A 17,630-nucleotide genomic window follows, 5' to 3' on the forward strand; every position below is an offset into this window, starting at 1 on the left:
CATAAAGTCCTTTGTGTAGAGTCCTATAGCAGCACTGAACTTGGGAACACTCATCTGGTGCACCAAACCACCAAGTTGAAAACTGATGGTGCCTGGCTCGTCATAAACCATCATAACCTGCTGCACCAAAAACATCGAGCAAAACTCCAACGTCAGCTCCATGCAGATGGGCACGATGTGGCAAAATCGATCCTACGAAGCTGTGGTGATAATGGCGCGAACGTCATCAACGAGGTAGACTTGCTCTAGTGTGGCTCAATTGATACAGCGGCCTAGAACGAGTGGTCGTACTCGAAGGAGTTGATATAAATCCTCCTGGGGGCCTGTTCCAAATCGGAGGTAGGAGTGGTAGACCTCGGTGGAAGCACTAGAAGAGGAGGTCGTGCCGGGGTCCTTTCGTTTTGTCGAAGTGGGGACGGCGACCTTAAACTTTCCACTAATGTTCATCATGATGTTTCTGAAAAAGAAAAGAATTGATTAATAAAGGAAACATCACCCAATATGCGAACTAAATCTTAAGAAAAAAGAATCCAAGTAGTCTAAATAACTAACAAACTATATGAATACCCAAGTATGCATAATTCATATAGTAATACTAGCACGAAACAACGTGACAAAAACAAATTATGACATAATAACAATAATAATTAAGAATAATAACAAGTAACCTAAATAGACTAATCATAAAAGCAATAAAGAAAAATATCTAATTAAATAAATAAACCTAATATTAGAAACAAATAGTAATAGAAACAATGAACAATGAATTCAACTAATAAATAATTAGTATACTAATCTAAAATAGTAACCAATATAACTAGAAGAGAAATAAAAAAATGACTAACAGAATGCTAAATGAACAATAAAGAAATAAAATAGCCAACAATAATAGATAAGAATTAATGAACTAAATAAATAAGTAAATGAATATAATAATAACATAAAATAATACTAAAGCAAAAATATCAAGAAGTAAAAGGAAAACCGATGGTGGTATGAGAGATGACGATGGGGAAGGGGGTCGAAGAAAAGAGGGTTCGTGTGAGGGGGAGGCGGAGGCGTAGTAGTCGTGCGACTTGGAGAAGACGGAGAATAAAAGGGAAAAGCCAGATAGGACTGGGGCATGTGCAGGTCGTCAATGAGGGAGAGGGAATGGGCAATGGACTTAGGTGGTAGTTGCTGTACGATGGGGTGAAGAAGAAGGAAAGCAAGGGGGCGCGAGGGGAGGGGAGAGAAAGGGTGAAGGGAGGGTGGTTGGGGAAGAGGTAAGGAAAGGGGCAAAGAGGTTGAGAGAGGGCGACTGTTGGTGCGAAGAGAGAGACGAGTGGGATGGTCAGATTTGCAAATGGAGGGTGAACGGCAGCCAGAAAAGGGTTGTTGAAGTGTTGCGGCAGCTGGGGTTGAAAAGGGAAGAAAAAGAAGACAAAATAAGATAAAAAAAATTGAGGCTAGGGTTTTAAATGTGACACGATCGTGTAAAGGCCTATGTTGGGCCACACGGCTGTGTCACATGCCTGTGTCACTTCTATTTAGCCCGTGTCAATTAAAAAATGAAAGCTTAGTCTTCACACGACCTTGGACATGCCCGTGTCGCACGGTTGTGTGCAATCTCCTTCGCTTCTCCCACACCCGTGTAACCTCTCACAAGCCCATATGACTTTCCACACACCTATGTGAATTCCCACACTCGTGTGGCACGGAATTGTCTCGAACACGGCCGTGTGCGTTGCCCGCGTAACTCTCTAACTTGTTTTAAATTTGAAAAATTAAGCTTCAAGTTTCATACGGTCTAGGACACGCTCGTGTGGTCCACACGATCGTGTCACATACCGATATAGACTATTTTAGCCCGTGCCTCTTTCGATTTTTGGAAAAATTAAGTCCCAGGCTCCAGACGGCCAAAGACACGCCCATGTGGATTACACGGCCATGTAGCTAGGCCTGTAACTCACTGTCAAATTTTTCCAAATTTGAGTCAAAGGATTTACACAACCAAGGACACGCCCGTGTATCTAGGCCGTGTGGGTTTTAAAAAAATATTTTTTTATTTTTAAAAAATTAATTAATTTTTAAAATATAATGAGAAAAAAAATTAGTAAATTAGGGATGTTAATGCTCAGGTTGCCTCCCGAAAAGTGCTTATTTAAAGTCTAAGTTTGACTTACCTCGTATTCATATGGTCATGGTGGTTCGCGGAGTCGTGACTCCTCTTTCTTGCTATCAATTCTTTTATTCAAATAAGGTTTAAGTTGAGTAATATTTATCTTAAAAGTGCCAAAATGGGAATGAGTTACCTCGACTGTACCATATGAGAAGACATTGAGTACCGTAAAAGGAGTTGCTCCATTTTCATTAAACTCTGAAGTAGCAATTCGAGGGTCGGTTTCATCTAACAATACCTGGTCCCCAACCTTGAAGTGGTCCGTTCCATCCTTAAGCTCATTATGGAGTCGCTTCGATTTTGCCTCGTGTATTTTCTATTTCTCATTGACATGTTTTCGCCATTCATCTAGTTCATCGATCTGTAGCCTTTGTTCTTCATGAATTGATCTGCTTTTGTCATATAAGCCAGACCGTGGCTCTATCACGGTTTTCTAAGATGTTTCCTGCACAGAATGTCGAGCCACAATGTTACTTATATTAACAGAACTCATATAATCATCTCGATTACTAGATATCTTAGCAGAATCACGAGCTTGGAGTTTAATCGTGTTATCACCTACACGAAGTATCAATTCACCTGCACCAACATCAATGATGGTTCTAGCAGTTGCTAAAAAGGGCCGACCTAGAATTAAAGGTACATTACTATCCTCATCCATGTCTAAGACAACAAAATCAAATGAGAATTTGAATTTATCAATTTTAACGACGTCTTCAAAAATACCCTTAGGAAATCTAATGGTTCTATCTAACAATTGAATGCTCATCCTAGTTTGTTTGGGTTTCCCAAGATCTAATTGCTTAAACGTTTTGTAGGGCATGACATTAATACCTGTCCCTAAATCAGCTAAAGCATTATTAACATTTAAACTACCAATTAAACAAGGAATAGTAAAACTCCCTGGATCTTTCAATTTATTAGGTAGCTTATTCTACAAGACAGCTGAGCAAACTATGTTTAGCTCCACATGCAACGAATCATCCAACTTTTATTTGTTTGCCAAAAGCTCCTTTAAAAATTTTGCTGAATTGAGCGTCTGCGAAAGAGCTTCAATAAACGGTAAGTTAATATGTAACTTTTTCAAAAGCTTAAGAAATTTACCAAATTATTTGTTTGTGTGGTTTTTGCTTGTCGTATTTGGATATGGCACACGAGGTTTATACTCCTTACTTACCAATTTTTGTTCACTGTGGCTCACTTCAACCTTACCTTGACTTACCACGCTTTCTTGCCTTAGTCCTGGTTCAAGTTTAACTAACCTTTCTTTATCTTTCACCGTAATTGCATGAAGTTGCTCTCATAGGTTAGTTCCAGTGTGGCTAGGCAAGCTACCTTGTGATCTTTCTGAAATATCTTAGCAAGCTGTCCCATCTGGTTCTCGAGTCCTTGAATTGATGCTTGTTGATTTTTTAGTACGGTTTCAGTGTTCTAGAAATAGGTTTCTGACACTGAAATAATTTTTTTCAGCATCTTTTCAAGGTTCGGCTTCTTCTCTTGCGGGTAAGGTTGTTTTTGGAAGCCTGGAGGGGGTTGTGGTCTTTGATTTCCTTGACCACCCAAGAGAAATTAGGATGGTTCCTACAACTTGTATTATAAAGTGCTACTATAGGGATTATTCTGAGGTCTAGAATTGTTACCCATATAGTTGACTTGTCCGTTCTCTGTACTAGGGTTGTAGGTTAGACATTCTGGATTGTTCATCCCTTCTCCATTTGTATCGCACTGCATTACTGGATGTACCTACTTAGAACCATATAAACCATCAATCTTTTTATTCAAAAGTTCTACCTGATTTGATATCAAAGTGACCACATCAATGTTAAAAACACCGGCTACTTTCATCAGCTTTGTTCTCATGACTTGCCACTGATAATTATTCAGTGACATCTCATTTATAAACTCATAAGCTGTTTCAGGTGTTTTGTTATTCAGAGTCCCACCGGTGGGTGCATCGATCAATTGCCTAGTTGAGGGGTTCAAACCATTGTAATGCATTTGAACCTGTAGCCATAGAGGTAACTCATGGTGAGGGCACCTTCTCAATAAGTCCTTATACCTCTTCCATGCATCATATAGAGTCTCTAAATCCATTTGCACGAAGGAAGAGATATCATTCCTCAGAGATAAAATGTAATTTATACATATTTTTATCCCATGCGTAGCACATTTATGGATGGATTCCCCTTAGATTTGGTGAATTCGATGCTCCTAATCCTTTAATTTCATGTATTATACTTAGGTGAGCATAAGAGAGTAAAAAGAGTGAGAAATGGGCCGAAAATGGAGAAAATGGATCCACATAGGAAATCAACGCGGCCTAGACTTCCTCACACGGGTGTGTCACACGGCCATGTCTCTTTGGCAGGATCGAAGCATGACTTACATGGCTAGACTACACGCCCATGCCTATTCAACAGCCTTGACCATGGGCTGGAGTAATCGCACAGGGGTGTGTCCCTACTGAGCCCAAGTATAACCCTATTCGGAAAAGACCAATTTTAAGGGCTCTTAGGCATTCTAAAGTCTATTTAAACACCTGATGAGGCACTTAGGAAGGGGGACACAGAGTAGGAGGCAAGGAATTACTCAAGGGAAGCTGATTGGTCCATCTCAGACACCGGATTCATCATCAAGACTAAAGATCTCCCTTCAATTTCCATTCAGGGGTTTTGGGTTTTCTTTATGTTTTGTAATGATTATTCTTCTGAGATGTTTTCTTCTATAATTATGAACTAAACCCCCTAAATACCTAAAGGGAATGAAACCTAAGACGGTTCTTGTTATTATTATCTGAATTGTATGATAAATATTTGACTTGTTCTTAATTATGTGTTCTTAATTCTTGCTTTAATTTTCCAGGATGTTGATTCGAGTTAATGCTCTTATTCAGAGGAGGAATAGACCCTGTCTAAGAGTAAATTTTTCATAATTAAGCGGAGTTGATTGCACACCTAGAGATAGGGTGATAAGATTTTTCCAGATTAGGATGAAACCTAATAAGTGGATCCATAGATCGAGTTAATGCAACACTAGGTGTTAATTAGAAAGAGATTTCAATTAATCAACCTAGGGTTAGATGTTATTAGTCTCGAGAGAGATAATAATATAACTTAGGGATTTCTACGGATCAAGTCAAATAGATAAATCGTCTGATTCAGTGTCAAATAACAAGTGAAGTCTAGGTGGATTTTTCCTTGGGTATTGTCTTAATCAATCGAATTTTCCCAAAAGCTTTTCCCCAATTTCTCTTTGTGCACTCTTAGTTAATTAGTTTGGATAAACAAATCCCTGAATTTTTAGGCTAGGTAATAAAAAGAAAGTAATTACTAGTACTCTTGGTTCCATTCGGTTCGACAATTCGGTCTTGCTAAAGCTATACTACTGTTCGATAGGTACACTTTCCTTCATCGTGATAATAGTTAGTTTCAAGAATGATTAATTATAAATATTTAAAACCTGTCGCAAATATCACGTGCCAAGTTTTTGGTGCCGTTTCTGGGGAACTAGGATATTAGGAACACTCGATTTTTATTACTTTATCCATTTTACTTTTATTGCAATTTAAATTTTTATTTTCTTTTCTAATTCTTCATTTATTTTCTTCTGACAGGTTTTTCTAGTTTATGACCAGAAGAAACCCATTAGGACCATTACTGTTTGATAGTAAGATCGATCGCACAGTTTGCAGAAACCGAAGAGAAATAAGGTGAAGTTTAAGATTCAAAGAGGAAGAGCAAGAGGACGATATTTCAACCACAACCGAGGAGATGGCTGAAAACTAAGAAAATTCGCTACCTCCTACGATTGCTGCTAATCAAAATCCTGCTCCGCGTACTATGTATGATTATGCTAAACCTTCTTTAACAGGAACTGAATCGAGTATAGTTAGGCCTGCTGTTGCTGCCAATAATTTTGAACTGAAACCTAACACTATTTAAATGATCCAACAGTTTATTCAGTTTGATGGTTTGCAGGATGAGGATCCCAACGCTTACTTAGCAAATTTCCTAGAGTTTTGCGACACTTTTAAAATCAATGGCGTTTCTGATGATGCCATTTGCCTTCGGTTGTTTCCCTTTTCTTTGAGGAATAAGGCTAAACAATGGTTGAACTCGTTACCACAAAGGTCAATCACTACTTGGGAACAAATGACCAAAAATTTTTTATTAAAATATTTTTCGCCAGCTAAAATAACCAAATTACGTAATGATATCTCTTCTTTTGTGGAGCTGGATTTAGAAACACTCTACGATGCATGAGAGAGATACAAGGACCTTTTGAGAAAGTGCCATCACCATAGGTTACCACTTTGGCTACAGGTTAAAACGTTTCATAATGGCCTGAATCCTTCGACTCGACAGATGATAGACGCAGCCGCTGGCGGAACCATCAATAATAAGACACCTGAAGATGCTTATGAATTTATAGAAGAGATGTCACTGAATAATTATCAGTGGCAAGTCATGAGGACAAAGCCAACGAAAACAGCTGGCGTTTTTAACATCGATTCGGTCACCATGCTCTCTAATCAGGTAGAACTTTTGAATAGAAAAATTGACAGCTTTTTTGGTTCTTCACAGGTTCACCCAGTAATGCAGTGCGAAGCAAGTAGAGGTGGATCAAGCAATTTAGATTTCCCACCCTATGGCCAAAACATGGAGAACGAGCAGTTAAATTACATGGGTAATAATCCTCGATCTCAAAATAATCCTTATAATAATACTTACAATGCAGGTTGGAGGAACCAATAAAATTTCTCATGGGGAGGCCAAGGGAATTAGTGACCACCACCACCTCTAGGCTTCCAACAACCACCATACCAATAAGAGAAAAAGCTAAACCTTGAGGAGATGATAACAAAATTCATCTCAGTGTCAAAAACTTGTTTTTAGAATACCAAAACAACACTTAAAAATCAACAAGCATCGATCCAAGGGCTCGAAACTCAAATAGGTCAGCTCGCTAAATTGATATCTAAACGACCACAGGGTAGCCTACCGAGTAATACTGAATCTAACCCAAAGGAGTAAATCAATGCAATTACCATTCAAGATAAGGAAGGATTAGTTGCACTTGAACCAGAATAGAGGTAAGAAACTATGGTAAGTAAAGGTAAGGGTGAGGTGGACCATAATGACCAGAAACGAGTAAGTAAAAAGTACAAACCTCGTGTGTCATACACAAACGCGACAAGGAAAGACCACACAGAAGAACAATTCGGTAAATTTCTTAAATTATTAAAGAAGTTACATATTAACTTACCGTTTATTAAAGCTTTTTCGCAGATGCTAAATGCAATCAAATTCTTAAAGAAGCTTTTAACAAATAAGCGGAATTTGGATAAGGCATCGTATGTGGAACTAAATGCGGTTTGCTCAGCTATACTACAGAATAAGCTGGCCAACAAATTAAAAGATCCATGGAGTTTTACGATTCTCTATTTAATTGATAGCCTAGATGTTAATAATGCTTTGGCTGATTTAGGGGCTAGTATCAATGTCATACCTTACAAAATGTTTAAACAACTAGGTCTTGGGAAACCCAAACAAACTAGGATGAGTATTCAATTAGCCGATAAAACAATCAGATTTCCTAGAGGGATTATTGAAGATGTACTCGTTAAATTTGAGAATTTTTTATTCCCAGTTGATTTCGTTGTTCTAGACATAGAAGAGGATAGAACGTTCCTTTAATTTTAGGGAGGCCCTTTGATCGCGTGATTCGTAACAAGTAATAAATATTTATAATGAAGATCAAACCTAGACTAACTATTATCACGGCGAAAAGGCAAGCGCACCTACCAAACAATAGTTTAGTAATGGCAAGACCGGGATATCGTACCCAAGGGAACCAAAAGTACTAGTAATAACTATCTTTTTATTATTTAACCTAGAAATAAAGAGGGGTTGTTTATTAAAATAATTAACTAAACTAATTAACTAATTAAAATAAAGCCAAGAGAAAATTTGGAAAAAGACTTGAAGAAAAGTAATTGATAAAGACAATACCCAAGGAGGAATCCACCTAGATTTCACTTGATATCTAACTCTGAACCAGACGATTTATTCACTTGACTTGATCCATGAGACTCTCTAACCTATATTATTATTTCTTTCGAGACTAATAACGTCTAACCCTCAGTTGAATTAATTGAAATCTCTTTCTAATTAAAACCCCTAGGAAAGCAGTAAATCGATCTATGGACTCTCATGTTAGGTTTCACCCTAATCCGGCAAAATCTCGTAACCCTATTTCTAGGCATTCGATCAACTTCGCTTAATTATTCCAAATCTACTCTTAGACAGAGATTTTTGTTCCTCTGCATAAGCACATCAAATCATGAATCAATACCAGAAATATTAACTCAAGCATTAAGAACACATAATTAAGAACAAATCAAGTATTTATCATACAGTTCAGATAATAATAATAAGATCCATCATAGGTTTCATCCCCCTTAGGTATTTAAGGGGTTTAGTTCATAATAAAATAAGAGTACATATCAAAAGTATAAAAATAACAAAACATAAAGAAAACTCTAAAACCCCTGAAGGAATTCTGAGAGAGATCTTCAGTCTTGGAGTAGCTCTGGATTTTGGAATGGATCGTCTGGCTTCCTTTAAGTAATTCCCGGCGTGTGGCTCTGTACTCTAGAAAAGTTCTGGAAGGAGGCCCCTTTCTAAGTCATACTTAGGGTGTTTATATAGGCTTTGGATTGGCTTTCTTCCTCCCTAAGTATCCTTTTCCGTGTAAAATACAACTTCTTGAAAAAGGGACACGCCCGTGTGCCACGGCCGTTGATTACCAGGCTGTGTTCGATCCGTTAAATTACACACGGCCGTGTGGGTTAATGGCCAGGTCGTGTGAATCATGAAAGCCTTGGTCGACACCCTCGAAAGACACGGGCGTGTGATATGTCCGTGTGGCAAGGCTTAGGCCGTGTCATCTTCTCGATTTGGTCTGTTTTGTCCATTTTTGGCTCCTTTTGACTCTTGGTGCTCTCCTGAGTACAAAACATGAAATAACCAGATTAAGAGCACCAAAATCCACAAATCTAGTAATAAGCATCCATAAATATGCTAAGTATTTAGGGTAAAAATATGTATAATTTGGCGTTTATCACCCTTTTTAGCAACCGCTAGAACAATTATTGATGTTGGCACAGGTGAACTCACACTTCATGTGGGAGACGAAACAATCACCCTTCAAGCCTGCAATTCGAGTAACACATTGAAAATTAAAGGTGGTTGTATAAATCATTCTACTAAAACTGACCATGTGGTGCAACCTACTTTGCAGGAAATAAGTTTGAAGAACCTACACGAGCCATGTTCAAGCACAAAGGACCTATCTATGAAGAATGAAGGATACAAATCGAGGAATTAGATGAATGGCAGACATAGAAATCGAGAACACCCGATAAACTGAAACTGAGCTAGGACGAGCTCAATACATCACCAAATCAACTTAAGGTTGGAGACAAAGTACTACTAGATGTAGCAGATCCTTGCATTACCACTTCTGGACCTTATGAAGAAATTCCTCTCACGGTACTCAGTATTTTCCCATATGGTATAGTCGAGGTAATTCACCCTAAATTTGAAACTTTTAAGGTAAACAATACTTGACTTAAACCTTATATTGATAAAGTTGATAGCAGGGATGATGAGTGTAAACTCCTCGAGCCACCATGATCACACACCAGAGAGGTAAGTCAAGCTTAGACTATAATAAGCGCTTCTCGGGAGGCAACCCGAGTACTAACAGTAATAATTTATTTAAATTCTAGTTTTTCACATCTAACCTAGTTACTGAGTCTTGAAACACAGGGTTTTTCCATCCACACGGCCAGACACACGAGCGTGCCTTAGGCCGTACACACATCACAGGAGGAGACACGACCGTGCGATACGGCCGTGTGAAAATAGGGCAAAAATTTTTCCCCAACACGGGATGCGATAAGTCGCTACGACTGTGTGATAAGGTCGTGAGCAAAACTACCAAACTAACACGGGCTTGTGACACGCCCATGTTTTGAAACCGTGGGAGAACCTATCAATTTAGCACAAGCGTTCGACACGCCTGTTCCCAGCACTAGTGGTCGAGCGTGGGCTATCATACACGTGTGTGAGAAAAGCGAATGAAGCAAGACACGGTCGTACGACACGGCCGTGTACACCCACACGCCCAATGAACACGAGCGTGGGGCGAATGTTAGACGCGCCTAAATTTAAAAAAATCGCAAAACACACGGGCAAAAATTAGGGCACACAGGCATGCCCCACGGCCGTGTGCCCCAAAATATATATAAACCTCTCACTATTCATCATCTCCCTCCCCAAAAATCCCTAAGCCTAGCCGCTACAACTCCACACGCCCTACCTGCCACGTCCTGTGCGTCGTCTATAACACTATTTTCGACGACCCAAGCTTCTCCATTTTGCGCTTGTTTACTCTTTTCTCTCTATTTTCTTTAAATATTTTGCCTATTTCATGTTTTCTTTGATCCATTTGACTATTTTAAGTTAACATTCATAGTAGAATAATAGAAATACTCATGCTTATTATTAAAAAATTTTGCCATTTTTCATATTACATTCATCCATCTTTCTTGTTTCCATGGATTTTATGCTTACCCACATGCATTCATACATTAAATATTCCCGTCGTATTATTCTCATAGTCCTATTTTAATAACTTGATATATTTACTTTAATTGTTTTAGTTTTGTTCTCTTCATCTAATACGTGAGTCTCATGAAATATTATTATTTAGTTTTGTGTTTCCATGCTATTTTTTGGGGCGTATTGGTTGAACTTTGACTTTTCAATGTAGGTATACAATGTCATCCTCACGTGGTAAGAAAATTGTTGTCCTCTCATTGAAGAAAAGAAAAGGAGCAGCGTCATCCTCGAGTCTTACCGCGAAGATTAGGCACCCTTTCCTCGAGTTCCCTTTGGTACCCCAAGAGGAACTATTTCAGATATTACGAGCTCGACCCCTAGGTGTGACTGCTGCATTGACTGGGTCGCACTTGAACAAATTTAGATGGCTGACACAGTCTGAGCCCTCCTGACGACTGAACCGTGGGGGTTCTTCTTTGAGGTCATCGAGTCGACATACCTCGAGCTCACGATGGAACTATGCTTGATCTTCCATCTCCAAGTCGTCATAACAAACTTCGATGATCCTGGAATGGTCCAGTTCCGCCTTGATGGTCTAGTATGCCAGTTGAGCATACCTGAGTTCGGGATTGCACTAGGGCTATACATAAAGAAGTTCATGGAGGAAAATGAACTCAACACCCTCCACCGCCACATCCACTACTCTCTCTCAAAGTGTTGGAAGAACCTCGTCCCTGCCTCGGCCTCCTATGATCCTAGCCGTTCTAAGGCATCGGCCCTCGCCCCATCCCTGTGATACCTACACACCATCTTGGCCCATACTTTGACAGGTTGACGAGAGAGCACCGGCATCGTCAACACTCACAAGACATATTTCCTATGGAGCATGGCGAACGGGCACGTCTTTAACCTTGCCTACTTCATCGCCCTTGCCTTCCGTCATCAGATGGAACGACATAGGAGAGGGGTCATCTCTATCGGACCCTATGTGACTCAATTGGCATGACACTTTGGGCTCCTCAACATAGCAGCACAATCATCCTTCCTCACTCTCATTGGCCAGATGTCCCCACAGGGCATCTCGAGCATGCTAAGCATGAGGATGATTAAGAAACGACGTGGCACTTACCCTCCTCAGTATCGCCTTATCCAGTCCACCGATGAGGAGGACCTAGATGACATTACTGATGATGTCCCTCCACGTCATGAGGACCCACCGTCTCAGCCACTACCATCCTTCGTCCAGTTCATGTGGCGGATGCATACTCTGACATCTCTGAGCGCCTTAATTGATTTGAGCAGCAGTGTTTTCAGCGTTTTGATCACATTGATGCTACACTTCATTAGATTTGTCAGCACCTTCACATCTCATTACCACCACCACCTCGCCAACCATCCGGCGATGAAGATGTTTAAAAACTTTTTAGTTTTTGTTTTTATTTTCACTTTTATCTTTATTTATCTTATTTAAGTACTTTTTATTTTATTTTTCTTTATTATTATTTTAATTTTAGTTTTTATAATTTTTATTGACTAATTTATAGTTTCGACTATTTCATTACGAGTAATTATGCTTCCTTATATTTCTTAAAAAGTTCCTGATTCTATCACAGTTATAAAGAGCTCCAAAGTTCATCATCGCATAGGAACTAAAAACTCCACTGGCAAAGGTTCTCTACGATTGCCATGCCCTGCTCGACCACGACCATAACTATTAACAGATATAATATTTTTTTGGTGTAGGACTTATGGACTAATGAACCTCTACCACCACTGGAGTATCCTCCTCCACTCTCATCATTGCCTTGGCCGATTATTCTCCATAACTCCAAATCAAGGAATTCATTCATTATTCAGGAAGTTTCACTTCTCTCCCTATCTTATGATTATTTATCTATATTTTTCAATATATCTATCTTTGTACATTGAGGGCAATGTAAATCTTAAATGTGGGAGGGGTCTTTCATATCATCATTAGAAATCCCAGAATTTTATCTTATTCTTACGTGAATTACTCATATCACTATTAGAATGAATTCTAATTAATTTATGGTTTTTATTGATATGTTTTGAATTAAAACATAGGCATTTATGCATTGATTGTTTAAACTGTAAGACGTTAGGGAATCAGGCATGATAAGTTGATTTTTGAAGAATTAAAAACTATTAGGTTGTTTCCCTAAGTTTAGGTATTATCTTGAGTTGAAATTCACAAGTTTTAACATCAAAAAACCATAATTTTTATGAGATCTTGAGCCTTTAGAGCATATTTTATTTCTTTCATGCTCACTTTCATTATGAGTATGTCAGTTTTGATTTGTTATTCTAGAACTTTCTTGATTATACATGTCAAGACCACACCATTTGATTTGATATGTCAAGATGATAAAGGCACTTAGGTTTAACCCACTCACTCCACAAAAGCGTACCTTCATAATTAACCCTTAGTGAACCCCTTTGAGCCTAACAAACCGTTAATTGATTTACCCTCAATATTAACCTATAACCCATTATTGTTGAAATCACCTAAATTGATCCCTATTTTTGTCGAGATTTGATTTGAACTAATTGCTTAGCTATGTTTTGCTCTTATATGTATTTGACTTGTTCTTAAAAAAAAAATACTTCAACACATATTAGTTGTAATTCATCATTTTTGAGCTTGAGTGTTAATTCCATATTTTGAGAAGAAGAACACTTGTATTCAGCTGATGACTGGTTATTTTTCTAGCTAGGTAATTTTTCAATTCAATCTCGATTCTAACATTTTCTTTCAGCTTGTGACCTGTAACGACCCAAAATCCGTAGGCACCGGAAAAGTGTGCTATCAGGCCTCTGTCTTAGTGAAATAAGTTCGAAAATAATTATTAAAAATATTTATGAGCCTAGTGGTGTGTCTAATTAGGTTTTAATTAAGTAAATTTACTTAATTTAGAGTAATTAGCAAAAATTATTAAATTGAATAAGAGGTAAAAGTTTAATTCTAAAGCAATAGAAAGTAAAAAAGGCTAAAATGGCAAATATGCCATTAAGTAATGGTTAAGCGGCATAAATGTATTAAAATCTAAGATTTTATTTAGATTATATATATATTATAATATTGTATAATTGATTACTATAATTATTAATTGTTATGGTTTTATATTATTATTAGTATTATTATTAAATAATTAAATAGTAGAGAATTGTATGGTAATAAAAATATTGGTATATTTGTAATAAATAGATACATGTGTACTTGTTATAAAATAATTTGTTTACTTAATATTAAAGTAATAGATAATTAGATTAAATTAAATTATTTATAATTAAATAATTATATCATAAGATTTTTCTATATGTTAAATAAAGTATGATTATGACAAGTGTAAGGTGATAAAATATACATATGTAATGATAATATTTATACAATTATAATATTTTATTTAAATTAGTAGATATTTATTATTTATTATTATTATAATTAAGAGATATTTATTAATTAAATAATTATAAAATGAGATTTTACGTGATAATTAATAAAATTATGACAAATGTAGGTGGTGATATTGGACAAATGTAAAACATGTGTGTGTACAATTGTTATATATATAATTGCTATTAAATAGATATTTATTAATTAAATATAATATAAATTAAATAAAGTAAAAAAGAGATAAAGCATAAAATAAATAGAAACCAAACAAACAGAATAGAAAACAGAAGCATTCGAAAACAGGGGAGAAAAAGAGAAAGAAAAAGGGAAAGAAAAAGAAAAAGGAAAAACTAGAGATTTAAAGCTTGAAGCTTTGATTGGTAAGTCAATTAAGTCCTTTTTAGTTAATTTTGATGTTTTAGAAGCTTTAGAACAAAGTTTTGTTGAAATTAAGTTAAGGTTTTGAAAGTTTTTAGGTTCTTGAACATAGTTCATGTTGAGCAAAATAATGAATTAGGGATTTAATTGAATGAATTTTAAGTTAGAATTGAATAAAGGATTGAATTGTAAACTAAGCTATAAGTTTTGAGTTTTAGGGATTAAATTGAAATAAATTCAAAATTATGAAAATATGATAAAAATTAAGTAGTTAGATGTGAGTTTGGCAAGAAATTGTGTTGCAAAAAGGTATGAATTGAGAAAGAAAAATATATAGGTTTAGTTGGGATTAAATTGGAATTAAAGTAAAAGTTAGATAAAAATTTCAGCATTTAAATTGTGTTATGCTAATAATTGTGAAATTATTTAAATTGTTCGTAGCTAATATCGAGCCTGAAGCATCGGCCCAAAAAGGAAAAGGAAAGATCATCGATGATTAAATCCGAAGAGAATTCTGGTTTGTATCACTATAACTCAAGCTTTATAATTAATATGTGTTTAATTTAATATGAATGTGTGGTAAGTATTTTAAGGTAAGTATTTAATGAACTGATAAAATTTGTGATTGGGTATTAAAATTGAGATTGATACTGAACTGAATTATGGGATACTAAATATTGTTTTGAATATTGAATTGAACTGTGAAATTACTGAATAATGTTATGTATATTGCATTGAGCTGTAAAATTGCTAATGAAGTGAATTACTGTATTACTGTGAAAATTGATCAAAATAATAAATTATAATTAATATTGAATCGAAATGAAAATTGTACTGAAAAATGATTTAAATATCCTATTAACTAGTCGGGCTAGTCGGATATAGTTGGCATGCCATAAGATATGGAAGAGTACGGGTTTTGCTCTTCATCGATCGGGCACTTATGTGCCGACATCTTATTCGTTATCACGTTACTATTACTGATTCAACACTTTGTGTGTCGAATACTGTTACCGTTACTGTTACAAATTCAGCATTTTGTGTGTTGAATACTGTTGCTGTTACTGCTACTACTATCGTTACTGATTACTGATTACGTACTGTGTACCATTAAGGCACATTGTGCCGTACTGGTGTGTTGGATGGAATCCGTGTATCTGCCGAGTCCGAGTCAAGTTAATAGGGGCAAATGAAATAAATCTACTGATAAAACTAAATTTGAATGATATGGCATATGTAAAAGTTGAGAATTGAAATAAAGAAATAAGAATGGTATATATATAATTGAATGATAAAATAAAAAGATTGAATTGTTCATTAAGTGATGATGATTGTAATGTAAAAGTATGTGTGTGATTTAATGTATTTAATTATAAACTGAACTATAGTGATACCACTGAGTATATGCATACTTAGCGTACGGTTGTTTCCGTCTTGCAGTTGTAGAAGTCAAATCTTGAACCAAACATCCAAAGCCAGACCCGACTTCAGCAAACTTTTGGTAATGTATATTTTCTTTTGGTAATGTGGCATGTACATAGGATGTGTATAAAGGTTATTATGTTTTGAATATAAATGATTTAAAATGTTAGTATTACAAGTCTAAGAATTATAATGAAAAAGTTTATCCATTTCAATTTAATTAGTACAATGAAAATTTAAATTGATATTATATTGATTAAGTTGATTAGAATGTATTTAGAATAGAAAATGAATGTGTGAAATAAATTGGTTGAATTGGTTATGCTTGAAATGGATATGGTTTTAATTGTAGGGGGTTTTATGTAAAAATAAGCAAAAATGACGTCGAAATTTAAAAAAATATATTGGAGTACTTAAACGAGTCTCGTTTCACTTAAATGTATTTTTTAGACTTTGAGAGTTCAATATAAGGATTTAGTAATTAAATTATGCTATGAATGTTATTTTATTTGTGAATTATTCATAAGTTGTCTGATACGTCCGGTAATGCCTAGTAACTCTGTTCCGGCGACGGTTTGGGGTTAGGGGGTGTTACATGACCACACCCTCTAACCAAAGCCACATTACAACCCTCTAAAAGAACTTTTTTATTGATGTATCAGCTCAATTTATAGTGGTGGAGATTTGATTTTCAAGCAAGCCTATGGTAATAGCTTTTCATATTGACTAATGAGTGCTTTAATTGATGTCCTTAAACAATTTGAGTGATTTGAGTGAATCTTTAGTGAGGATGTTAAACTCTGTGATATTTTGATCAAAGGTAATCACTTAGATATGGGGAGACACCTATGTTTTCGTGATAAAATACTCAACTTGGAATGTTTGAAACTTTGATGTACTTTTAGTTGAATTTTCAATGTATGAATACTTATGGATATCATTGATATTATTGATAGGGATTATAAATTGAGAAGAATTTATTTTGATTGTGAGTTGAGGATTTTACTTGAGGACAAGCAAACGTTTAAGTGTGGGGGTATTTGATAAATCGTAATTTATACATATTTTTATCCCATGCTTAGCACATTTATGGATGGTTTCTCCTTAGATTTGGTGAATTTGATGCTCCTAATCCTTTAATTTCATGTTTTATACTTAGTTGAGCATAGGAGGGTAAAAAGAGTGAGAAACGGGCCGAAAATGGAGAAAATGGACCCACATGAGAAATCAACACGGCCTGGACTTCCTCACACGGACGTGTCACATGGTCGTGTCTTTTTGGCAGGATCGAAGCACGACTTACACGCCCGTTCCTATTCAACAGCTTGACCACGAGCTGGAGTAATCGCACACAGATGTGTCACACCGGCGTGTCCCTGCCGAGCCCAAGTATAACCCTATTCGAAAAAGGCCAATTTTGAGGGCTCTTAGGCATTCTAAAGCCTATTTAAACACCTGAGGAGACACTTAGGAAGGGGGACGCAGAGTAGGAGGCAAGGAATTACTCAAGGGAAGCCGATTGGTCCATCTCAGAAGCCGGATTCATCATCAAGACTGAAGATCTCCCTTCAATTTCCATTCAGGGGTTTTGGGTTTTTTTTATGTTTTGTATTCATTATTCTTCTGA

The 17,630-nt window shown here is 36.4% G+C and overlaps 1 non-coding gene across 1 annotated transcript; it reads left to right on the forward strand.

The window, feature by feature from the left end:
* The first annotated feature begins 4,181 nt into the window (after window positions 1–4,181).
* On the forward strand, window positions 4,182–4,289 carry LOC128281085 (small nucleolar RNA R71). Its single transcript, XR_008271300.1, has one exon. It is a non-coding gene; the product is annotated as a small nucleolar RNA R71 (small nucleolar RNA).
* The last annotated feature ends 13,341 nt before the right edge of the window (window positions 4,290–17,630 follow it).

Source organism: Gossypium arboreum, chromosome 9 (genome assembly GCF_025698485.1).
Source record: "Gossypium arboreum isolate Shixiya-1 chromosome 9, ASM2569848v2, whole genome shotgun sequence".
Classification (NCBI taxonomy): Eukaryota; Viridiplantae; Streptophyta; class Magnoliopsida; order Malvales; family Malvaceae; genus Gossypium; species Gossypium arboreum.